Source organism: Hyla sarda, chromosome 3, assembly GCF_029499605.1.
Source record: "Hyla sarda isolate aHylSar1 chromosome 3, aHylSar1.hap1, whole genome shotgun sequence".
Classification (NCBI taxonomy): domain Eukaryota; kingdom Metazoa; phylum Chordata; class Amphibia; order Anura; family Hylidae; genus Hyla; species Hyla sarda.
Genome location: NC_079191.1, coordinates 201,128,627 through 201,146,415, shown reverse-complemented (window position 1 = coordinate 201,146,415; position 17,789 = coordinate 201,128,627).

The window sequence follows — 17,789 nt, the reverse complement described above, 5'->3', positions numbered from 1 at the left end:
ATTAAGGGGAGTGCAATTTTGGGTTTAGTACACAGCGACTGTGTGCTGCAGCACTGTTGTGTACTGCTGGTGTGCAAAAATAAGTTTTCTTAAGCTTACTGTAGCGCATTTTGCTACCCTCATACTGTAAGTGCATACCACATACTGTAAGTACATACCATATACTAATCTGCCAAGGGCCTAGATACTGTGAAAGGACAGCCAAAAGTACACACCTGCTGCTGTTCTAGACAAATACTGTTTTAATCATAGTGAAGCGTATTGTATTTCCCTCATATACACACTAAGTATGTCAGGCAGAGAAGTGCCAGGAAGTGCACAGAGTAGTGACAGAGGCCTATATTCATCAGGTGCAGGCAGAGGTCGCAGCAGACTAGGGACGAGTGGCAGCAGGAGTCGCAGCGAGAGGCATGAGCTCCCGGTATCAGCTAGCGGTCGTGTCTCGAACAGCAACCCATCTGCAGTCATCCATTGGTTAACACGGTCATCAACTTCATCACAAGTGATATCTGGTACCCCAAGTCAACAGTCGGTGGGTTCCTCAGACACAACCCTCAGTTGGCATGGCCGGGGAGCAGTCCCTGTCCTCCCATTTCCTCTGTCCTATGCTGTTCCCTCCCCTACAGAAGTATCTTATGCTGTGGGTTCAGCTCCACTATTCACTGAGGACGATCTAATAGAGGAAAGTCAGCAGCTACTGTCCAGCCAAGAAGTGGAGGAGACATCTGCCGCTTCCTCCACTATAGGGGCAAGTAGTGATGAGGAGAGTGGCGTGGGAGGTGGTATTGCCAGCATTCAGGGTCCGGAAGCAGACACTGTTGAGGAACCTGAGGAGGACAGCAGTGATGTGCAGACACTTGTTGATGATGATGAAGCTGATCACAATTGGGAGCGGGTGCAGAAGGGGCTTAATCATCAGGAGAAGAGGGTTGCAGGTTGCCCATAAGCAAGCAGCTTAGCCAGCAAGATGGTAGCATGGTTGGCAGTCAGCCTACCTGCCCAGGAGGTGGTGGAACAGGGGTTCCTGGAGACAGCGGCAGTAGCAGTCAATTAGTGCAGTCCGGGATGACTTCTGGCTCTCCCCCTTATTGGACCCTCGCTACTGCCACAAAATGGGGGCCTTTTTTTACACCCACTGAGAGGGAGGAAAAACTGACCTACTACAGAGGCATCCTTCGTCCATCTTCTCACAGGTCTGAGTCGGGGGGCCCTCTGCACTCACCTCCCACTGCCATGGCTGCTGGGAGGGGTGGCATCGCAGGAGCAGTACCAGCTGCATCAGCAGCAGCCTGAGTCTACTGTCGCTGATGAGTACCTTTCTTCACCTGCATAGTGAAGCAACTCAGTAGCAGCAGGTAGACCTGGAGCAGGACCTGAACCAGCAGGAGGTGGCATACCTTGACATGCCCATGCCAACACACCTTGAACTTCTGGACAGCCAAACTTGATTTGTGGCCACAACTTGCCGAGTTTGCCCTGGAAAAGCAGTCCTGCCCAGCCAGTAGTGTGCATTCAGAGCGGGTGTTTAGTTCGGGGGGGAGGCCATAGTCACCCCAAGTAGAACTCGTATGTCCACAAAAAATGTGGAGAGACCAACCTTTGTGAAGATGAATCAGGAATAGATCAGCCAGGATTTCCACCCACCAATGCCTGATGAATCATAGTAGATTGACCATGGTGCCACACCAACACTTCACAGATATGGATAGTGCCAAACAGATTTAAGTCGCTGCTCCCCAGTTACAAACATTTGTCCGCATCAGACCTTTTTTCACCCACCGTCGTCACTGGGTACTGGTATTGCCACCCACCGCACCACTCCGGTTCACTTTCAGGACTCCTGATGCTTCTGCTGTCACCTCCAAGCTGTCTCATTTAGACACTATATCGTCTCTTCATGCTTCTGCCAACTCCAGGCTGTGCCATTCAGCCACTATATGGTCTCCTCATGCTTCAGCCACCTCCATGCTGTGCCATTTAGGCACTATTTGGTCTCCTCATGCTACAGCCTTCTCCAGGCTGTGCCATTCAACCACTATATGGTCTCCTCATGCTTCTGCCAACTCCAGGCTCTGCCATTCAACCACTATATGGTCTCCTCATGCCTCCAACTCCAGGCTGTGCCATTCAGCCACTATATGTTCTACTCATACTGCCGCCAACTCCAGGCTGTGCCATTCAGCCACTATATGGTCTCTTCATGCTTTAGCCACCTCCAGGCGGTGCCATTCAACTACTATATGGTCTCCTCATGCTTCTTCCAACTCCAGGCTGTGCTATTTAGCCACTATATGTTCTCCTCATATGCCGCAAACTCCAGGCTGTGCCATTCAGCCACTATATATTCTACTCATGCTGCCGCCAACTCCAGGCTGTAACATTCAGCCACTCTATGGTTTACAGATGCTGCTGGGCCTGGGACATTACCAACAAATTTTCAATTTAAATTTTAAAATTTATCTTTAAATCTTAGGGATTGTGAGGCCCTATGGTCTCCTTATGCTGCTGTGAGCTGCAGGCTGTGTCATTGAGCCACTATATGGTTTACTGATGCTACTGTGCCTGGGATACTACCTACACATTTTTATGGTAGAACTAGCTACCATAAATCTTCAATTTAAATGTTAAAATTCATCTTTAAATCTTAGGGATTGTGAGGCCCTAAGGTCTCCTCATGCTGCCGCGAGCTGCAGGCTGTGTCTTTCAGACACTATATGGTTTACTCTTGCTGCCGCCAATTCCAGGCTGTGTCATTCTGCCAGATTATGGTCTCCTCCTGCTGCTGCCACGTCTAGGCTCTGTCATTGTGCCGCCACGTGTATCCTTTTTAGATTGGGTTTTGTGGTCATACAGTATTTGTTCAAAGTAAACACCGGGACATTAAACTTGGAAATGTAATAAAAATCTTAAATTTAAAAAAAATTATGTAATCTTTTCAAGACTTTTCAAGACTATATTACATATTATCTGTGTAATTATCACAAGAATCTAATTAAACAGCTTGGAGCGATAACAATGAACCTTTACTGATTAAATGAAGCATTTGCACTTTCACAGTCAGGGGGGCTCTGAGAGGCAGGGGCTGAAACAGGTGGCATCTCACCTGGCGGAGGACCACAAGCTCGATTTTAAGATACAAGTACGAGCTTTTTCACTGCAGCCACTTCTAGCTTTATGTACCCACTTATCCAATGGCACAGAAGCTAAATGTGCTCCTGTCCAAGTTGCTGGTGCTGCAGTTCCTCCCTTTTCAAGGCAGGGACTTGAACAGGTGGTAGCTCGCCTAAAAAAGTTTAAATAAATTCAAATTAAATTAAATAAAAATGACATAAAAAAATCTGCCACATCCAGATGCTCTGCGGCAGTGATACTAATAGTGATGCCTGTGCTCTGCATCTCATACTGAATAACTGTATTATTTCACTAACACAGCACACTCCCTATGCATGTTAGGACAAGGCAAAGTGTTCAAAACCCCCTATTGAGGCTCTCTGTTGGCCAGAAATAGCCATTTTTAATACAGATTCGCCGCGAATAAATTTGGACCAAAAAAAATAAAAATTTTTTTGGAAAGTTCATCGAATCGGCTGGATCGAATTTTTCAAAAGTTCGCTCATCACTAATAATTACATGTGAAGTCCTGGAATTACAGTTGTCTACAGATTCTGACTAGAGATGAGCGAACTTACAGTAAATTCGATTCATCACGAACTTCTCGGCTCGGCAGTTGATGATTTTTCCTGCATAAATTAGTTCAGCTTTCAGGTGCTCCGGTGGGGTGGAAAAGGTGGATACAGTCCTAGGAAAGAGTCTCCTAGGACTGTATCCACTTTTTCCAGCCCACGGGAGCACCGGAAAGCTGAACTAATTTATGCAGGAAAAGTGATCAACTGCCGAGCCGAGAAGTTTGTGACGAATCGAATTTACTGTAAGTTCGCTCATCTCTAATTCTGACCATATGTGACCTCCTCTTATGTAATCATGATGCAGAGATATACTTTATTCTTTTGTTGTCAATCTTTTTGTTTGTTATGGTTGTAATTGAAGAAGTATGATTGTACCCCAGTATGCTGGGCAGTAGGGGTGAAGCAGACATTATGACTAGAGATGAGCGAATCGAAGTTGACGAACCCGAATTCGTTACGAATTTCATGAAAAATTTGATTCGCAACTAATACGAATATCGCCGCGATTCTATTGCGCGAATCGCTTCATTAAACTCCATTTTACAGCGTTCCAGGCTATTGGGGACCTAAGATGGCGGATCCACATGTGAGTACATGGGGCAGGGGATTATGGGAGGGCGGGAAACAGCGGCGGGAATGAAGGTAGGCAGGCTGACCCTGAATCACATGTGAGATGCAGCCTATCAGTGTTCACTGACCCCTGTGATGTCACAGCCCCTATATAATCGGCGGCCATTTTGTCTCTCTTCATTTCATCTATGCACTCAGATGGAGAGGATGGGACTGCGTGTGTGTGAATAGCTCATACCACAGCGTTACACTGCAACTGCTAGTCACATCAGCATTAGGGAAAGACAGGAGAGCAGAGTGCTGTGCTGTTACACTGAGAAGGATCATTGATAGCTAAACCTCCTATTCACGTTATTGAGCATTGCAGCAGAGAGGGGCAGATAGCTGTCAGCTGCCTCATTCAGATTTCCAAGCTGCCTGAACTTTCTGAAGCATCTTATCTCCTCATTGTTCAGCCCAATTGAGTTTATTTTTGTTTGCTCCACAAAACTTCTGCTGCTCAGAATTGCAATTTAGGGTTTAATCCCTGGATTGTTTTTTTTTTGTGGTGCTGCACTGTTGGGTCCTGCTGCTGTTCAGAAATACGTGATTGTTCAGTGGACTGTAGTGCATTTGCACCATTTTGTACCTGTTAATCTGTCAAGGGGCTACATACTGTGCAAGTCCAAACAATACTATTCACCGGCTGTTTTTTTTTTAAACAGTTTTTTCTGAGTATAGTTACGCATATATAACTGCCCTCATCAGTGCATACCGCATAGGTACATGCCAGCATTGTACCATTTAGTACCTGTTAAGCTGTCAAAGTCCAAACAATAGGATCCACCGGCTGGTGTTTTACAAAAATACAGAGTTTTTTCTGCTAATAGGCCCTCATAAGTGCATACCACATACGTACATCCAAGTATTGTACCATTTAGTACCTGTTAAGCTGTCAAGGTGCTCCATACCATCAAAGTCCAAACAATAGTATCCACCGGCTGGTGTTTTACAAAAATACAGAGTTTTTTCTGCTAATAGGCATATTACTGCCCTCATCAGTGCATATCGCATACGTACATCCAAGTATTGTACCATTTAGTACCTGTTAAGCTGTCAAGGTGCTCCATACCGTCAAAGTCCAAACAATTGTATCCACCGGCTGGTGTTTTATAAAAATACAGAGTTTTTTCTGCTAATAGGCCCTCATCAGTGCATACCGCATACGTACATCCAAGTATTGTACCATTTGGTACCTATTGAGCTGTCAAGGTGCTCCATACCGTCAAAGTCCAAACAATAGTATCCACCGGCTGGTGTTTTACAAAAATACAGAGTTTTTTCTGCTAATAGGCCCTCATCAGTGCATACCACATACGTACATCCAAGTATTGTACCATTTAGTACCTGTTAAGCTGTCAAGGTGCTCCATACTGTCAAAGTCCAAACAAACCGGCTGGTGTTTTACAAAAATACAGAGTTTTTTCTGCTAATAGTTAGGCATATTACTGCCCTCATCAGTGCATACCGCATAGGTACATCCAAGTATTGTACCATCTAGTACCTGTTAATCTGTCAATGGCCTACAGACTGTTCAAGGACAGCCATAAGTAATCACCTGCTGCAGTTCTAGACAAATACTGTTTAAAGAGTAGTGTAGCGTATTGTAATACCCTCATAAATGCACTAAGTATGTCAGGCAGAGAAGTGCCAGGATGTGCACAGAGGAGTGGCAGAGGCCTAAATACTTCAGGCAGAGTTGGCAGCAGACTTGGGGCGAGTGGCAGCAGGAGTCGCAGCGAGAGACCTGAGCTCCCGTTATCAGCCAGCGGTCGTGTCTCCACATCATCACAAGTGACATCTGACACCCCCAGTCAACAGTCGGTGGGTTCCTCAGACACAACCCTCAGTTGGCATGGCCCGGGAGCAGTCCGTGTCCTCCCATTGCCTTTGTCCTATGCTGTTCCCTCTCCTAAAGAAGTATCTTATGCTGTGGGTTCAACTCCACTATTTACTGAGGACGATCCAATAGAGGACAGTCAGCAGCTACTGGACAGCCAAGAAGGGGAAGAGAAATGTGCCGCTTGCTCTGCTAGGCGGCCAAGTAGTGATGCGGAGAGTGACGTGGGAGGCGGTGTTGCAAGTGTTCAGGGTCCTGAAGCAGACACTGTTGGGGAACCTGAGGAGGACATCAGTGACGTGCACACAACTGTTGATGATGATGAAGCCGATCGCAATTGGGAGCCGGGGGCAGAAGGGGCTTCATCATCATCAGGAGAAGGGAGTTGCAGGTTGCCCTTGAGGCAGCAAGGCGGTAGCACGGTTGGCAGTCAGCGTGGTGGCAGTAGTGGAAATTCAGGTGCCAAATGTGCCCGGGGGAGACCACCTGCTTCGCGGCAGCCTACTTTTCCGGGAGGTAGTGGTACAGGGGTTCCTGGAGACGGCGCCAGTAGCAGTCAATTAGTGCGGACTGCGGGTGGGAAAATCAGCTACTCGGCGGTGTGGAAGTTTTTCATAAGGCATCCGGAGGAGGTTCACGTAGCCACATGCAAGATCCTTTGGCAGAAGGTGAAGCGTGGCCAGGGTCCCAATGTCGGCAGTAGTGTGCCATCAGAGCGGGTGTTTAGTGCGGCCGGGGCCATAGTCACCCCAAGGCGAACTCGTCTGTCCACCAAAAATGTGGAGAGACTGACGTTTGTCAAGATGAATCAGGGATGGATCAGCCAGGATTTCCAGGCACCAATGCCAGATGCCTCAGAGTAGATTGACCAAGCTGCTACACCAACATTTCCCAATTATGGTTGGTTATGAAACCCTCTTGGGTTATCAATTAGGGTTATGGAACCCTCTTTGGGACTGCGATTGCCTGCTCCTGGCGCATTCTGTGTCTTTCAGGAACTACTTGCCTCACTGATGCTTCTGGCCTTGGGCCTTTAATTTTTGGATGTTTAGCAGTAGCTAAATATATGCTTAATGCAAATGTCAACATTGATCTTTAAATGTAAGGGGTTATGAAACCCTCTTGGGTACCACCAATTCCTGCTCCATACTCATTCTGTGTCTTTCAGGAACTACTTGCCTCCCTGCCCTCAGGCCTTGGGCCTTCAATTTTTGGATGTTTAGCAGTAGCTTAATACATGCTTAATGCAAATTTTAACATTGACTTTTAAATGTAAGGGGTTGGTTATGAAACCCTCTTGGGTACTGCGAATGACTGCTCCTGACTCATTCTGTGTCTTTCAAGAAATAATTGCCTCCCTGATGCCTCAGGCCTTGGGCCTTAAATTTTTGGAAGTTTAGCAGTAGCTAATACATGCTTAATGCTAATTTCAACAATGATCTTTAAATTCTCGACGCTCTGCTAGGGCCTTCTCCTACCCCGCCGGGGCCGATCCGAGGACCTCACTAAACCATCCAATCGGTAGTAGAGACATGCGGTGTGTACAAAGGGCAGGGACTTAATGAACTCGAGCTTATGACCGGCGCTTAGTTGTGATTCTTCTTTCCTGGCAAATAATTGCAATCCCTGATCCCTATCGCGAAGGGGGTTCAGCGGGTTACCTGCACCTGTCGGTGAAAGATAGACACACGCTGGTCCATTCAGTGTAGCGCACGTGCAGCCCCGGACATCTGAGGGCATAACACACCTGTTATTGCTTGATCTCGCGAGTGATCGTGCAATGTAAGGGGTTATTAAAGCCTCTTGGGTACTGCTGATGCCTACTCCTGACTGCTCCTGTGTCTTTCAGGAAGTACTTGACTTCCTGATGCTTCTGGGCTTGGGCCTTTAATTTTAGGATTTTTGAAATACATACATACATGCTTAATTAAAATTTCAACATTTATGGTGCAATGTATGGGTTATTAAACACTCTTGGGTAGTGTTTTTTTCACATTTTCTGATAATTATCACAGTAATAAACTTGAATTTTCCACAATAATAACCATTACACCATTGAACGATTGTTGCGTGTGATTTTTTTAAGTAAAATTTTCAAAAAAAATACGCAGAGGGATGAACTCTGCTTCTTTATTTCATTATATATGGTTTTTATATGGCAATATATGGTTTACTGATGGCGATGCTGGGCCTGGGTCTGGGAATTTAAAATTTTAGCACCCGCTATCCATAAGTCTTCTTCATAAATTTCAACAATTGTTGTGTTTTTTTTGAGGGATTGTGAAGCCCTAGTGTGTACTCATGTATCAGCCAACTCCAGGGTGTGTCATTCATGCAACATATAGGTAGCACCCGCTGTCCTAAATATTCTTAAAATTACTTTAAAAATGGTTGTTTTTTCTTTGGGATTCTGAAGCCCTGGTGTGTACTCAATGCTGCTTCCTGCTACACTCTGTCAGCCCGTTGGTCCTGCGACAGTGTGCTACTCCGCCTCCACATCCTCCTCTGTGTCTTAAGCCTCCACTGCCTGGACAAGTCTCAGTGGCCCATCCATGTGTGCAGGTCACGGCGGTGTCACGCTGTTCTTCACATGGTTTGCTTTTGCGAGAAGTCTTGGAAACAATGTCCGGTCAGGGCAATGGAGACGTTTTGCCTAAATCTCACGGCCACATGAGCCCTGTGGGGGCTTGTTGGATTTGGTCCTTCGTACCCACACGCTGGGGTCCGGGACACGTAAAGGCTGTTTTAAATTTCAAATAAAAAAATGATGGTGCTGCTGGGCCTGGGTCTGTTAATTTCAAATTTTCTCATGGGTAGCACCCGCTATCCAAAATCTTTTTCAAAAATTGTGGTGTTTTTTGGGGGGGATTGTGAAGCCCTGGTGTGAACTCGTGCATCAGCCAACTCCAGGCTGTGTCATTGTCACGATGCCGGCTGGCAGGTAGTGGATCCTCTGTGCCAGAGAGGGATTGGCGTGGACCGTGCTAGTGGACCGGTTCTAAGCCACTACTGGTTTTCACCAGAGCCCGCCGCAAAGCGGGATGGTCTTGCTGCGGCGGTAGTGACCAGGTCGTATCCACTAGCAACGGCTCACCTCTCTGGCTGCTGAAGATAGGCGCGGTACAAGGGAGTAGGCAAAAGCAAGGTCGGACGTAGCAGAAGGTCGGGGCAGGCAGCAAGGATCGTAGTCAGGGGCAACGGCAGAAGGTCTGGAAACACAGGCAAGGAACACACAAGGAACGCTTTCACTGGCACTAAGGCAACAAGATCCGGCAAGGGAGTGCAAGGGAAGTGAGGTGATATAGGGAAGTGCACAGGTGAACACACTAATTGGGACCACTGCGCCAATCAGCGGCGCAGTGGCCCTTTAAATCGCAGAGACCCGGCGCGCGCGCGCCCTAGGGAGCGGGGCCGCGCGCGCCGGGACAGAACAGACGGAGAGCGAGTCAGGTAGGGGAGCCGGGGTGCGCATCGCGAGCGGGCGCTACCCGCATCGCGAATCGCATCCCGGCTGGCAGCGGAATCGCAGCGCCCCGGGTCAGAGGACGTGACCGGAGCGCTGCCGCGGGGAGAGTGAAGCGAGCGCTCCGGGGAGGAGCGGGGACCCGGAGCGCTCGGCGTAACAGTACCCCCCCCCTTGGGTCTCCCCCTCTTCTTGGAGCCTGAGAACCTGAGGAGCAGACTTTTGTCTAGGATGTTGTCCTCAGGTTCCCAGGATCTCTCTTCAGGACCACAACCCTCCCAGTCCACTAAAAAAAAATTTTTCCCTCTGACCTTTTTGGCAGCTAAAATTTCTTTGACCGAGAAGATGTCCGAGGAGCCAGAAACAGGAGTGGGAGGAACAGATTTGGGAGAAAAACGGTTGAGGATGAGTGGTTTGAGAAGAGAGACGTGAAAGGCATTAGGGATACGAAGAGAGGGAGGAAGAAGAAGTTTATAAGAGACAGGATTAATTTGACACAAAATTTTGAAAGGACCAAGATAGCGTGGTCCCAACTTGTAGCTAGGGACACGGAAGCGGACATATTTAGCGGAGAGCCATACCTTGTCTCCAGGGGAAAAAACGGGGGGAGCTCTTCTTTTCTTATCCGCGAACTTCTTCATGCGTGATGAAGCCTGTAAGAGAGAATTTTGGGTCTCTCTCCATATGATGGAAAGGTCACGAGAAATTTCATCCACAGCGGGCAGACCAGAGGGCAAGGGAGTAGGGAGGGGGGGAAGAGGGTGACGGCCGTACACCACGAAAAATGGGGATTTGGAGGAAGACTCAGAGACCCTGAAGTTATACGAGAATTCGGCCCATGGGAGGAGATCTGCCCAGTCATCCTGGCGGGAGGAAACAAAATGTCGCAAATAATCACCCAAGATCTGGTTAATCCTTTCTACTTGTCCATTGGACTGGGGATGATATGCAGAAGAAAAATTTAATTTAATCTTGAGTTGTTTACAGAGAGCCCTCCAGAATTTAGACACGAATTGGACGCCTCTATCCGAGACAATCTGCGTAGGCAACCCGTGAAGACGAAAAATGTGTACAAAAAATTGTTTAGCCAACTGAGGCGCAGAAGGAAGACCAGGAAGAGGGATGAAATGTGCCATTTTGGAGAATCGATCGACGACCACCCAAATAACAGTGTTGCCACGGGAAGGGGGTAAATCAGTAATAAAATCCATACCAATCAGAGACCAAGGCTGTTCGGGGACAGGCAGAGGATGAAGAAAACCAGCGGGCTTCTGGCGAGGAGTCTTATCCCGGGCACAGATAGTGCAGGCTCGCACAAAGTCCACAACATCCGTCTCCAGAGTCGGCCACCAATAGAAGCGGGAGATGAGTTGCACAGATTTCTTGATACCCGCATGACCTGCGAGATGGGAGGAGTGACCCCATTTGAGGATTCCGAGGCATTGGCGAGGAGAAACAAAGGTCTTTCCTGGAGGAGTCTGCCTGATGGAGGCAGGAGAAGTGGAGATCAGGCAGTCAGGTGGAATGATGTGTTGCGGAGAGAGTTCAACTTCTGAGGCATCCGAGGAACGAGAGAGAGCATCGGCCCTAATGTTCTTATCGGCAGGACGAAAGTGAATCTCAAAATTAAATCGGGCAAAGAACAGAGACCACCGGGCCTGGCGAGGATTCAGCCGTTGGGCAGACTGGAGGTAGGAGAGGTTCTTGTGGTCGGTGTAGATAATAACAGGAGAACTTGATCCCTCCAGCAGATGCCTCCATTCCTCAAGTGCTAATTTGATGGCTAGAAGCTCTCGATCCCCGATGGAGTAGTTCCTCTCCGCTGGAGAGAAGGTCCTAGAGAAAAAACCACAAGTGACAGCATGCCCGGAAGAATTTTTTTGTAGAAGAACAGCTCCAGCTCCCACTGAGGAGGCATCAACCTCCAATAGGAAGGGTTTGGAAGGGTCAGGTCTGGAGAGGACGGGAGCCGAAGAAAAGGCAGACTTGAGTCGTTTAAAGGCGTCTTCTGCTTGAGGAGGCCAGGACTTGGGATCAGCATTTTTTTTGGTTAAAGCCACGATAGGAGCCACAATGGTAGAAAAATGTGGAATAAATTGCCTGTAATAATTGGCGAACCCCAAAAAGCGTTGGATAGCACGGAGTCCGGAGGGGCGTGGCCAATCTAAGACGGCAGAGAGTTTGTCTGGATCCATCTGTAGTCCCTGGCCAGAGACCAAATATCCTAGAAAAGGAAGAGATTGGCATTCAAACAGACATTTCTCCATTTTGGCATAGAGTTGGTTGTCACGAAGTCTCTGAAGAACCATACGGACATGCTGGCGGTGTTCTTCTAGATTGGCAGAAAAAATTAGGATATCGTCCAGATATACAACAACACAGGAGTATAACAAATCACGAAAAATTTCATTGACAAAGTCTTGGAAGACGGCAGGGGCGTTGCACAGTCCAAAGGGCATGACCAGATACTCAAAGTGTCCATCTCTGGTGTTAAATGCCGTTTTCCACTCGTCCCCCTCTCTGATGCGGATGAGGTTATAGGCGCCTCTTAAGTCCAATTTAGTGAAGATGTGGGCACCTTGGAGGCGATCAAAGAGTTCAGAGATGAGGGGTAAGGGGTAGCGGTTCTTAACCGTGATTTTATTAAGACCGCGGTAGTCAATGCAAGGACGTAGGGAGCCATCTTTTTTGGACACAAAGAAAAATCCGGCTCCGGCAGGAGAGGAGGATTTACGGATAAAGCCCTTTTTTAGATTCTCCTGGACGTATTCGGACATGGCAAGAGTCTCTGGGGCAGAGAGAGGATAAATTCTGCCCCGGGGTGGAGTAGTGCCCGGGAGGAGGTCGATAGGGCAATCATAAGGCCTGTGAGGAGGTAGAGTCTCAGCTTGTTTTTTGCAGAAAACATCCGCGAAGTCCATATAGGCCTTAGGGAGACCGGTTACTGGAGGAACCACAGAGTTACGGCAAGGGTTACTGGGAACCGGTTTTAGACAGTTCTTGGAACAAGAGGACCCCCAACTCTTGATCTCCCCAGTGGACCAATCCAGGGTAGGGGAATGAAGTTGAAGCCAGGGAAGTCCAAGGAGAATTTCCGAGGTGCAATTGGGGAGGACCAAAAGTTCAATCCTCTCATGATGAGATCCGATGCTCATAAGAAGGGGCTCCGTGCGGAAACGTATGGTACAGTCCAATCTTTCATTATTTACACAATTGATGTAGAGGGGTCTGGCGAGACTGGTCACCGGGATGTTGAACCTGTTGACGAGAGAGGCCAAAATAAAATTTCCTGCAGATCCTGAGTCCAAGAAGGCCACTGTAGAGAAGGAGAAGGCAGAGGCAGACATCCGCACAGGCACAGTAAGACGTGGAGAAGCAGAGTAGACATCAAGGACTGTCTCACCATTGTGCGGAGTCAGCGTACGTCTTTCCAGGCGAGGAGGACGGATAGGACAATCTCTCAGGAAGTGTTCGGTACTAGCACAGTACAGGCAGAGGTTCTCCATACGGCGTCGTGTCCTCTCTTGAGGTGTCAGGCGAGACCGGTCGACCTGCATAGCCTCCACGGCGGGAGGCACAGGAACAGATTGCAGGGGACCAGAGGAGAGAGGAGCCGAGGAGAAGAAACGCCTCGTGCGAACAGAGTCCATATCTTGGCGGAGTTCCTGACGCCTTTCGGAAAAACGCATGTCAATGCGAGTGGCTAGGTGAATAAGTTCATGTAGATTAGCAGGAATTTCTCGTGCGGCCAGAACATCTTTAATGTTGCTGGATAGGCCTTTTTTGAAGGTCGCGCAGAGGGCCTCATTATTCCAGGACAATTCTGAAGCAAGAGTACGGAATTGTACGGCATACTCGCCAACGGAAGAATTACCCTGGACCAGGTTCAACAGGGCAGTCTCAGCAGAAGAGGCTCGGGCAGGTTCCTCAAAGACACTTCGGATTTCCGAGAAGAAGGAGTGTACAGAGGCAGTGACGGGGTCATTGCGGTCCCAGAGCGGTGTGGCCCATGACAGGGCTTTTCCGGACAGAAGGCTGACTACGAAAGCCACCTTAGACCTTTCAGTGGGAAACAGGTCCGACATCATCTCCAGATGCAGGGAACATTGGGAAAGAAAGCCACGGCAAAACTTAGAGTCCCCATCAAATTTATCCGGCAAGGATAAGCGTATCCCAGGAGCGGCCACTCGCTGCGGAGGAGGTGCAGGAGCTGGCGGAGGAGATGACTGCTGAAGCTGTGGTAGTAACTGTTGTAGCATAACGGTCAGTTGAGACAGCTGTTGGCCTTGTTGCGCTATCTGTTGTGACTGCTGGGCGACCACCGTGGTGAGGTCAGCGACAACTGGCAGAGGAACTTCAGCGGGATCCATGGCCGGATCTACTGTCACGATGCCGGCTGGCAGGTAGTGGATCCTCTGTGCCAGAGAGGGATTGGCGTGGACCGTGCTAGTGGACCGGTTCTAAGCCACTACTGGTTTTCACCAGAGCCCGCCGCAAAGCGGGATGGTCTTGCTGCGGCGGTAGTGACCAGGTCGTATCCACTAGCAACGGCTCACCTCTCTGGCTGCTGAAGATAGGCGCGGTACAAGGGAGTAGGCAAAAGCAAGGTCGGACGTAGCAGAAGGTCGGGGCAGGCAGCAAGGATCGTAGTCAGGGGCAACGGCAGAAGGTGTGGAAACACAGGCAAGGAACACACAAGGAACGCTTTCACTGGCACTAAGGCAACAAGATCCGGCAAGGGAGTGCAAGGGAAGTGAGGTGATATAGGGAAGTGCACAGGTGAACACACTAATTGGGACCACTGCGCCAATCAGCGGCGCAGTGGCCCTTTAAATCGCAGAGACCCGGCGCGCGCGCGCCCTAGGGAGCGGGGCCGCGCGCGCCGGGACAGAACAGACGGAGAGCGAGTCAGGTAGGGGAGCCGGGGTGCGCATCGCGAGCGGGCGCTACCCGCATCGCGAATCGCATCCCGGCTGGCAGCGGAATCGCAGCGCCCCGGGTCAGAGGACGTGACCGGAGCGCTGCCGCGGGGAGAGTGAAGCGAGCGCTCCGGGGAGGAGCGGGGACCCGGAGCGCTCGGCGTAACAGTCATTCAGGCAATATATGGGTTACTGATGCCGCTGTGGGGCCTGAGTCTGTTAATTTCAAATTTTCTCATAGGTAGCACCCGCTATCCAAAATATTTTTCAAAAATTTCTAAAATTGTGGTGTTTTTTTGGAGGGATTGTGAAGCCCTGGTGTGTACTCATGCATCAGCCAACTCCAGGCTGTGTCATTCAGGCAATATATGGGTTACTAATGCCGCTGTGGGGCCTGGGTCTGGTAATTTCAATTTCAATAGCACCCGCTATCCAAAATCTTCGGTTTACATTTCTTAATTCATCTTTTAATATTAGGGATTGTGAAGGCCTAGTGCCTATTCATGCTGCTGGCAACTCTGGGCTGTGCCATTCATCCACTATATGGTCTCCTCATGCTGCCAACACCTCCATGCTGTGTCATTCAGCCACTATATGGTGTCCTCATGCTGCCAACATGTCCATGCTGTGTCATTCAGCCACTATATGGTGTCCTCATGCTGCCAACATGTCCATGCTGTGTCATTAAGCCACTATATGGTCTCCTAATGCTGACAACACCTCCATGCTGTGTCATTCAGCCAATATATGGTGTCCTCATGCTTCAGCTTCATCCAAGCTGTGTCATTCAGCCACTATATGGTGTCCTCATGCTGCCAACACCTCCATGCTGTGTCATTCAGCCACTATATGGTGTCCTCATGCTTCAGCCTCATCCAAGCTGTGTCATTCAGCCACTATATGGTGTCCTCATGCTGACAACATGTCCATGCTGTGTCATTCAGCAACTATATGGTGTCCTCATGCTGACAACATGTCCATGCTGTGTCATTAAGCCACTATATGGTCTCCTCATGCTGACAACACCTCCATGCTGCGTCATTCTGCCACTATATGGTGTCCTCATGCTTCAGCTTCATCCAAGCTGTGTCATTCAGCCACTATATGGTGTCCTCATGCTGCCAACACCTCCACACTGTGCCATTCAGCCACTATATGGTGTCCTCATGCTGCCAACACCTCCATTCTGTGTCATTCAGCCACTATATGGTGTCTTCATGCTTCAGCCTCATCCAAGCTGTATCATTCAGCCACTATATGGTGTCCTCATGCTGCCAACACCTCCATTCTGTGTCATTGAGCCCCTATATGGTGTCCTCATGCTTCAGCCTCATCCAAGCTGTGTCATTCAGCCACTATATGGTGTCCTGTCCTCATGCTGCCAACACCTCCACGCTGTGTCATTCAGCCACTGTATGGTCTCCTCATGCTGCCAACACCTCCACGCTGTCATTCAGTCACTATATGGTCTCCTGACACTGATACCACCACCAGGCTCTGTCATTGAGCTGCTGTGCGGCAGTGATTCTAAAAGCGATGCCGGTAATCTGCATGCTATTCTGAATAACAGTATTATTTCACTAACCCAGCACACTCCATATGCGTTTTAGAACACAGCAAAGTGTTCTATACCCCTATAGAGGCTAGAAATAGCCTTTTTTAATTTAGCTTCGCCGCGAAAAAATTTGGATCAAAACAAACTTTTCCGGAAAATTCGGCCGAATCGAATTTTTGAAAAGCTCGCTCATCTCTAATTATGACCCACTATGCATGTCTATATGTAGTATGCAGTGTTTTATACTCAAGACTTTTTCTTATTGAAGCATTCATTGCTATGACAGTAGATATCAAAGGGAGTGATATGGGTCATGATGTGTTATATATGCACCCTGTGAAATATACCCCTCTGATAACCACACTTATCAACCACACAAATTAAATGGTTGCCATGCTCGGAAGTGGGCTGCCAATCTTAAGGTCTAGCGATCTTAAAGGGGTACTCCGTTGGAAAACCTTTTTTTTAAATAAACTGGTGTCAGAAAGTTAAACAGATTTGTAAATTACTTCTATTTAAAAATCTAAATCCTTCCAGTAATTATCAGCTGCTGTATAATACAGAGAAATTTATTTTCTTTTTGAATTTATTTTCTGTCTGTCCACAGTGCTCCCTGCTGACACCTCTGTTTATGTCAGGAACTATCCAGAGAAGTTTGCTATGGGGAATTGTTCCTGCTCTGCACAGTTCCTGACATGGACAGAGGTGTCAGCAGAGAGCACCGTGGACAGACAGTAAAGAAATTTAAAAAGAAAAGAACTTCCCCTGTATTATACAGCAGCTGATAAGTACTGGAAGGATTTAGATTTATAAATAGAAGTAATTTATAAATCTGGAAGAAATAATAAATGGGGCTCAAGGGTCAAAGATAGCTGGTTTAATTAATAAGTATTTATTAATATAAAATGTAAAAAAAGAGAACCAAATAGGGATGTACAGGGCCCTTGTACCACCCTAATTAATTACATAACGATAAAATATAATAATCCCAATATAAAAACTAATAACAACTATAAAATTGATATGCAATTTGAGCCTGTAATATCAATATAAAGATATAAAGATCTCCTGATCTTGAGGAACAGCACAGTATAAATGTTCATTCAAAAAACTCTTGTTTCCGGAGATCTTCAATATAGAAAAAATAATAAAATGTATCCGCTACAAGTAATCAATTGATGCGGTAGTGCTGTATCCGTCCAAATCTTGGCAACTAATTACACCAACACAGTGATACAATGTGGCACTTTGTGAACAGTGGACAGTCATTCAAAATCACTCTTTAAGCATTTCTGCGTATAACATACATCAAAGAAGCCAGTTGGTAGTACATTGCATATAATGCTCACCACTCCGAAATGTCACGGATCTCCCTTCAGTATAGTCCTGGGGGCCGGCTGTTAAGCGTCGTATGGCCGGTGCCTTGCCTCTATCAGGGATCGTGCTGCTGGAGTCTCGGCCAACTCCTAAGATCGCAGCACTCGGTGGTGGGCACCGTTTGGGGGACTGCAGCGCTGTCAAGCGGAGTCCCTTGGTCTGGCCAACTTGAAATGATGGTGGTCTATAGACCTCAAGTCCTTATTGCAGATGGTCCAATTGGCTTCTCACTGGTAATTTTTATATATGCGATAAGCAGAGTGAATAACCCGGCGGCGTTCCTCGTGCAAAGTTCGCGCGCTCGGGAGATGGTTCACTGTGATGAATGCCTTGGATCTGG